Source organism: Sparus aurata, chromosome 9 (assembly GCF_900880675.1).
Source record: "Sparus aurata chromosome 9, fSpaAur1.1, whole genome shotgun sequence".
NCBI lineage: Eukaryota > Metazoa > Chordata > Actinopteri > Spariformes > Sparidae > Sparus > Sparus aurata.
The window spans coordinates 14,723,732-14,732,358 of NC_044195.1; the positions used below are offsets into that span (position 1 = coordinate 14,723,732).

General features: G+C 44.5%; 1 protein-coding gene across 1 annotated transcript in view; it reads right to left on the reverse strand.

Annotated features, from left to right (window-relative positions):
• The window catches only part of LOC115587792 (beta-galactoside alpha-2,6-sialyltransferase 2), a 62,899-nt gene extending 54,764 nt beyond the window's left edge, over positions 1 to 8,135 (reverse strand). Inside the window, exon 1 of the mRNA XM_030427788.1 lies at positions 7,872 to 8,135. The gene's annotated coding sequence lies outside the window, so the exon portion shown is untranslated. The remainder of the gene's footprint in view (positions 1 to 7,871) is intronic.
• Between the last annotated feature and the right edge of the window lie 492 nt (positions 8,136 to 8,627).

The window sequence follows — 8,627 nt, forward strand, 5'->3', positions numbered from 1 at the left end:
AACAGAAATTGCAGAGGAGTGAAATGTCTCGCTTCCTGATCTCTGATGAGTTGCACATGCGCCGCACTAATGAGGTGGCCAACTAGGCTCAGAAGCCACAAACAGCGGTTACATTTTTAAGATCTTTAATTTCACTTTCCCTTTCAAAGCCAGCGCCGATAGAAGAATGTTCCTAGTGCTGCTTGACAGAGACAGGTGGAAAGATATTAACAAGTCATCGACCTTAACAGCACCGCAACTGAAAGGGGAAATTAGCGTTGTGTTCATATGACAGCTGAGCCGAGTCGTCAGCGATAAATGCCTGTGACTACTGCAGGGTTAACTGACCTAAGAGTAAATCCCAATATTTTATATTCACATTGCACACAAAAGCCAGATGTTGGTGGGCTCGCACGTTTTTCTGGCCAACGTGAAAGGGGTGCTGGTGGAATATTAACTTTCATCAGCCATGAAAAGATCTTAAGGGTGAAATCTGCAGTACCTTGTGCATGTACAAGTTTTAAACCTTCTGTGCAGAGAGCAGTGCAGACATCCATACCATAACACTGAGCTACCACCTGGACACACACACACACACACACCTGGACAAGGACACAGCACTACCAATTAGCCCCTCTTTTTCTATCAGCGCACCGTGTGAAGTGTTCATGCGCCTTGTAATTACCAGAGCAGAGGACGTGTTTCATTTAAAAAGCAGCACCACTGACACAGCCCTTCAGAGGAAACAAGCCTCTGACTCATTCAGAGTGAGTAACAGACAAGAGAAAGTCATCAGCCATCAGACATCGGCTGGCTGTTCCATGTCTGAACTGGAGGCCGCAGACTTCAAAGTTTATAATCTAACACCGCTTCATTTATAGCGCCTCTCCAGCCGCAGTCGGAGGAAAGGAAATGACTCTAATGTTTGGTCTAAAGAGCAACCTCCACTTTAGTGAGAAAAGGACGTCTGATGAAAACACGTGGCCAGGAAGAGTCGAATCTTCCTGACCTTCTGAGCACACCCTATTCTGATAAATCACACAGGGCAGCGGCTCTTGATGACAGGCTTTCACGGTGCACAGAGCCTTTCCAATGCAGCCTGCCAAAAGCAAGGTCCTATGAAGGAAATGCAGCTCTACACCTCACATTATGGTCCATAAATACAGCTGGGAGCGCTGACGCCCACAGCAGGCAACTCTTTGATGTGAGAAAGTAGAGAAAGTCCACTTAGAACTCATTTCACTGTCCCTTTCCTCTTCTCGTAGAGGTCAGACGGCCATAACGGCGCTTGTACGGTGAGATTGTATGAGTAGTCACCTCTCAGTCCGTTTGTGTTGCGAAGCGAGGAGAGATTCAGCTGCGTTTCATTCGCTTGCTCATCCACGTTTGGAACAAAAGGAACAAAGATGGAGATGAGCCTAAGGAAGCTGCCACTACTCCGCAAGCTGAGCTAAAAACCAAACAACATTTCGCTGGTCCAGACGCACACAAATGAGAGCAGATGTTACAGGTTAACACGTATGCTAATGCTTCATAAAAAGATGCTGACAGGATTTGCTCGTATCAGGGCTTCACACACACAGGCTGTTGTATTTGTGGGAGGAAATCCTGTTTGACTGCCCGGAGAACAAGCCCACTAATCTACAGCTCTATAGCCATTTTCAGACAGCTTACCCTCGCTATAATCTGCCTGAACCCTGGACACTTGCTTCTAAACACAGACTGAGATTAGCAGCCTATCGGGGACTTATAGCACAACTATGAAAGCTACGCCACAATAAGCTGCTCATGTCACTGTTTAGGAAGACTCAACATAAAAGTGTGAAGCGCCACCGTACGACAACATGCAGACACGAGTGCCTGAACAACTCTTGTCAGGAAGTGTGCAAGCTTGTAAAGATGGTTAATCATCCCGGACATCCATGTGTTTCTCATGGAGAGTCCCGTCCTCGGAGCACTCACACGCTCGGGCCAGGAGTGAGCGGCACAGCTGGTCTTGATGACTCCAGCGCTCCTTCTTTTGAAGGCTGAGCTCAGATAACTGCTGCTCTGGCCAGTTAGCGCGCATCTGAAATTACACCTCCACCTTCCCACAGCGCCCTGCCCAGGAGATCCTTCCTCTCCTCTGTACCGTACTGTACATCCACACACACAGTCTGGAACAGATACAAAGGGTAACTCTGCCTCCTGAATTTAAGGATTAACTAAGAGGAAGCAATGCTGACTCAGAACTTCATCCTTGCCATTGTATTAGCAGCTGTTGCTGTTTTGATATAAAGCATAAAGCATCTGTAGATCAATAATTTCAGAACGGCAGCGTATCGGATGGCAGTGAGACGATGCAAAAGGGCTCGCTTGTAGCGTTGAACCTACAGAATATGCAGCTCTGCTCATCTCTGCAAAGCTTTTCCAGTTCATTGTTCAGCTGTCCCGCCCACTACTTCAGTGTTTTGGTTCACCCTAACATCTCTCATAGAATCATTTTCAGCGCAAAAGCTCCAAAAGCCCCACTGTGCAGTAACTGTTCAGCACCGGGCGACACACAGACGCAGTTAAGAGATTAGCTGGTGACTGTGGTGGAGTGTTTAGTATCAAAAAGGGCCAGATATTTCCCTCAGGAGCTGGTGGAGACCAAAAGCAGAGCTAAAAGAGTGTGAGTGAGTGTTAGATACACCATGACTCCAGGTGAATACTAATGATGCTCTGTAGCTGCTGGACATGTTATAAAAAACAACAAGTTCCACTCGATCAACTTCAAAAGGAGGTGATATGTCAATGTGTTCACAACTTGTATCTGCTGCCCCCATGTGGCCCGAAAAAACAGTTATTGTAGCTTTAAACACATTTATCTACAATTTCCCTATTAACATTTGCTGATTGACAATTAAAACCTTCTCATTTTACATTTGCAATTAGCGTTGGGCTGAAAGATGAAGGCCATTTTCCATCTCCAGTGGCAGGCATCTACTAGCCCTATAGCATCATTTGAAAGCCAACCTTGTCGCAAAATAGTGTTTGCATTTTTTCCCCTCTTGTTTTTATTATCAGTAATATATTTTAAGCTCGTCATTGTCCCATCATAATTAAAAAGGCTACTGACGGAAATTTTTCGTTGGTTTTTGTTAACAAAGCTGATCCATGATTTAGAGTCCACACAAAGTTGTGTGTCCCCTCAGAGTTGGTGTAAAGGAGGAGTTGTTGTTTGTGTGGTTTTATTTGCCCGCAACCGTTTATTTGTTTCCCCCAATCCTGACGTTGTTATTTGCATTTCCTTTGCCTTACCTCCTCAGTAAAGCTTGGCAGCTAATTCTGTTTCAAGCTTCTGAAGAAGAACACCGTCACACCAAATTACAGATGTGTGGTGACGAGACAAATACCCCTTAAAACCCAGCACAGGGCTGTATGTGGAACACTCGCCGGGTGTTGATCTGACTCTGTTCAGTGGTGACGGGAGAGTTTTCTTGGCTTGGTTGGAGGTTGCTAAAGTAGGAAACAGCAGCGCTGAGCTAAAGAGCAACTTCTCCTATGTCTGATATCCCTTCCGGACAGAGGCGGTTCAGGTGCTTTTTTGGAGCCAGTGCCTCTGGTGCAACATCCCCCCCTCTGAACAACAACGTCATCGTCCATCACAATGTTTCACAGAGGAAATCATCATGTCAATTTGGCTGACATCCCCCAACCCTACTGGCAACATCTACCCTTACTCTTATGACAGGCAATATCATCGTATGGTTAAATCAATGAGACTGTTCTGAGCAGCCTTGAAGACACAAATGTTCAATATTAAAAAAGGTGCTTCACTGTGCCGCTGCTGATCGACCATTGCACATCTGCCTTTTTAGAGACGGAGGGTCTGTATCCTTCTGCAGTCCACGCAAACAGTCAAGAAATCCATCCTCTCAACCATTTATTCTCCACTTTTACACCAGTGCTGTCAGGTCAATCAGTCATACAATCACTTCACCCCTACTCATTTTTTCAGCGTCAATTAATACAGTGGGATTTATGTTTAACTCCATCCGACTGAAAATGTGTCTTCACACAGACTTCCTGTCTGATCTGATGTTAATCAGAGCAGGCGATCTTTAACTAGTTAACTCTGTTACTGGGTCATCACTGACGCCAATTGTGCGTTTCATCAGTTAGTATTTTTAGAACAGCGGCTTCTCCTCACTGTTACTCTGTGCCTGAAAGAAAAAAAAGAAAAAAAAACAACAACCGCCACATTTCCTTTTCAACCCACTCACTGGCATGTTGGTTTACAGTGAAAGACAGTGGTGACAAAGTGTGAATGAAGATGCTCACACAGCTTTCATATACCTGACGATGGCTAATATAGATTGTACACAAAGCAATTTAATCTATCCTTGTTTACCCTCCGCTCAGCTCGCTGCAGCAGCGCGTCTACATGCACCGCTGTGCACATCAATCCAACGGCAATCAAAAAGGTTGTCGGAGGATTTCATTTACTGAGAATTAAACACGCACATACACTTTTCAATATCATTTCACAGAAGGGGCTTCAAAATGCCGAAGGAAAAACCCTGCTTTCCTCGACTCCATGAGCTACAGTCTTTTCTTTTCTGGTACATTATGTGTCATTTCTGCACACAGCATCAATCATGTGATGGCCTGATTCCAGGTGGAGCAGTTGTTTGTCTGTATTTAGAACTTGTTTTGTGTCCAAATCTATTTGTCCCTGTGGATCACAATGAATGCACATTTTGTAAGCTGTGCAAGCCAAAGAATCTCTTCATGGGACAATTCTAAAGAACAGTAACTTTTTCTTGAGGAAAGCCTTAGATTATATTCAGATTTTGTGGGAATACGTAAGAAAATAGTATATGTGGAAAATAGCTGCAGGATGCCTGCATGTAGGTCCACCACTGGCAGGATTAAAGTGGAGTACTGTTCGTGCATGCTCTCCTACACACCTGTACAATGTCTGCACACGCAGACGGAGGGCGCCCCGTTTGAGACAATAAATATCCAGCTGCAGAGACAAAGAGGTGCCAGCCAGTGTGTGGCAGTAATTAGATGGCTATGTGTAAAAGCAATATCACAGATGTTCTGCGAGAGTCACAACCCCTTTGCACATTGGCGGCACGCATATGTGGGTTTATCAAGCATACATCAGCATATTCATAATGGATCCTTAGAGCGGGTAGCAACAGCTATACACTTACTATAAAAGACAGTGTTCTGGCAAAGAAATTATGAATTATTTAGTTGTGGCTTTATATAGTGTGTGTAGTCATTCCTGCTCTGGTGGTTAAAGGGTAACTCCATCAATTTTACACATTAAAGGGTATTTAAAAAAAAAGGTCTTGGGGAGTTCTGCTGCATATGTGAAAAAGTAGTATAAAGATTTTTGTGGCTCCAGAGGAAGATGCATGTAATCCGATAAATGCCTCCAGTGCCAAGTTGCATTTTGGGCAATGTAGGAACCAGGTTTTGAAAAGTAGTCCACTTGTCTAACACTGTTGGACTCCCTATGGGCAGTTTTAAAACAAGTTCATTCTTCTTGCCGTTAAAAACATGCCCTCTACATTACCCACAATGCAACTGAACCACCAAGTGACCTATTCAGTAGTGCTGCCCGAATCCTGTAAACACGCTTACAATGTGTGAAATTAGTGGAGTTACCCTTCAAAAACACAATCCACCACATGTAACTTTTGTCCTCATCCTTACTCGAGCTGCAATGACTTATCAATTAGATGTTAAAGATTAAATTAATCGCCAACTATTTTGATTATAGACAAAGTAGTTTGAGGAACTTCTTAAGAAAAAGTCAAAATGTTCCAATACAGACCTCTTAAATGTAAAATGTTTTCCAGTATTTTTTTCCTCAGTAATGTCAATGTCCTGCCCACAACACTATCTGATTGGTTACACAATTGGTATCAGTCTATCAACACTTAATAATTGGAATCTGAAAGCAACTAGCAAATAAAGTCATCAGCTAAATGTGAGTGCAAGTATAAAGTAGCAAAAATTGATAGATTCAAGTAAAGTTACTAACATTATTACCCCAAAAAAGGTGCAACATTTAGGAATTGGGCACCTGTCAACTTCACACTTAAAACAAATAGGGGCAGCATATTGGTAGTGTAGCCACTAACTGTTGTTTAATATGGCTGCTGTGAGCTAGTTTGCCCAGTTAGCGGTGCTGCTAGTGGTCATGAATGGGAGCTCCTGGCACCAGCGTTGTGTCGGTGTTTACACCGCTAGCACAGGAGCTTTGGACCGGGACAGACTGGGGCTAGCTTGTTAGCGTGCTAACTTCAGTAGACATCTCTGCAACACAATACACAGACATCAAACATCAAAACTGTTATTTCTTCAGATTAGATTTGATAATTTTCACATGTTGTCAACTGAAATCCTAGTAAACTACTTAATTACACTCCATTAATGGGTAGGCTAGTTTTGACACCGACTTTTGTTATTCCCCAACAACCATCAACATTTTTTTCAACATTTTCTGACATTTTAACTGATCAATGGAGGAAAATAATCGTAGTTGAAGTCCTACTCACCACCCCCTTCAAAAGCTTTCAAAACTAGAGAGCACGGAATTATTCAGCAGCTGCACACACAAACAAAATGACACTTCTCTGACGCAAAGTCACCACAACCTGGAGAGAGGAGCTCTGTGCTTTCTTCCCTGCGCTGTTTATGCTGCACAGGGGGAAATTACAAAGAACAGCCTGGTGCCTTTGATTCCAGTGGACTAACAGTGTGTGCACATGTGTGTGTGTGTGTGTGTGTGTGTGTGTGTGTGTGTGTGTGTGTGCTCATGAGTTTCAATCCTCTCTCGACCTCCGCTGCTGTTCCTGAAGGTGATGCGTTTTGGTGACATGGAGCTCAGAGTGATAAAGCCCCACTTTCACATGTTGCCATCAGACACACACACACACACAAAAAAAAATAAATAAATAAATAAATAAAAACAAAACACTTCACTGCCCTTGAAACCCTTGACGCTCAGTCTGAAAGCTGAGGCAGTATCTTCTCTGTCTATGATCAAATCCCTCCAGACAAAAAGCCTGCCTGGATATGAAAGTCTCCTGATGTGAGATGAACACAGTTTTAAAGAGGCAGTCACCCTGCTAAAAAAATAAATAAATAAAATAAACACAAAAAAAAAAATCCTCAAACAATAGAACCCTTATTTCCCATCATGAGAAAAAAAAATGGTATCTGACATTTGTACATGGCCAATTCCCCTCAACAGTTTGATCTCGCAGCAATTCACGTGGTGTCTCTGCCTCTGTGGTGAAGTTTACATCGCCCTGAAGCTCTGTTCTTGGTTTGGGCTTCCTGTTTTGACACCATGTGCATGAAGCTGTTTAACAATAAAACCGAGTGCCAAGGGAACAATAAACCCCTCTGCATCTTCTCCTCAAGTTGTGGAGCAGCGTGCAGGCCCGGCTCTACTCAGGAGCTGTGAATGAACTCCTCACTGTGGAGAGAGACGCCAGATTTTTTCATTTTATCCCAAGGGACAGGAGGAGAGGAGGACCGAGCGTCATTAACCGGTGCACAGTTTAACTCAGCCGTGAATGTCAGCGACGCTCAGAGGTGTTTATCGAAACGATTTTTTTTTTCTCGCCTAAAAAAACTGATCGAGCCGCTCCTGGAGACGAACGGGCAAAAGTAACGAAGTAACGAATGAACAAAGAGGGGTTTTCACAGCAAATTTCATTTTCACCCAATAAATAAATAAAAATGCATCCTAAATGCTTCATCGTTTACGAGCCGACACCGTGCATGCACATCCTCCACCCCTGTGCAGCAGCTCCGGGTCCTGCCTGCCTGCACAAAGCGCTCTGGATCAGCGGGGATCCGGATGGAAGAAACGCTGCGGAACGCGAACAAAGCCTTACCTCAAAAAACGCGTCGGTCCTCGGTGGATGCTGCTGCTGCCGCCGCCGCTGCCCGCCGGTCCATTCTGCTCCTGGTCGCCTCAATGCACGGAGAGCATGCGGGCTCGGTTTGTGGCTCCGCGTCCACGGAGAGGACATCCACTACTACAGAGAGCCGAGCTGTCCGTCACACTGTTGCTGGCCTTTTTTCTCTCATCCAACATCTGAGTCTGAGGGGCGGAGTCAGTCAGCTTGTTGGCTTGTTGGCCTAGAGGGAAGGTAAGGAGGCGAGGGAGGAGGGAAAGGAAAGGAAGGGGAAGGACAGGAGGGAGAAGAAGAGGTATATTGATGTTGAATTTGATGCCTTCCTGGCAGCAGCAGCAGCTGGTGAGCAGAGAGGAGAAGACAGGGTGGAGGGAAAGGCATATTTGTTTAACATCTCTTAATTTCCCAGCAGGACTTTTGTGGAGACAGAAAGGGCACGTCACTTGCTTCAATGCCACATTTATGTCTGTCTGTAAATACGAGCAGATGGTAAGCGATCTGATATACGGCAGGGTTCGGTGTTGTTCCTGGAACATCATAACTGATGTTTCGCCGGGACCAATCTGCGAAACTGACTGATCAGTTTTTTTTGTAATATTGAAGCTTTGCGACTCTGGGAAAAACCAGACCAGAGAAATACCCACGTGGTGGAAATTATCCTTTGAGTTGTGAGAGGCTCTACTTGTGACCCAGAGCATGTTTACCTAAACCCAACCAAGCATTTTTACACCA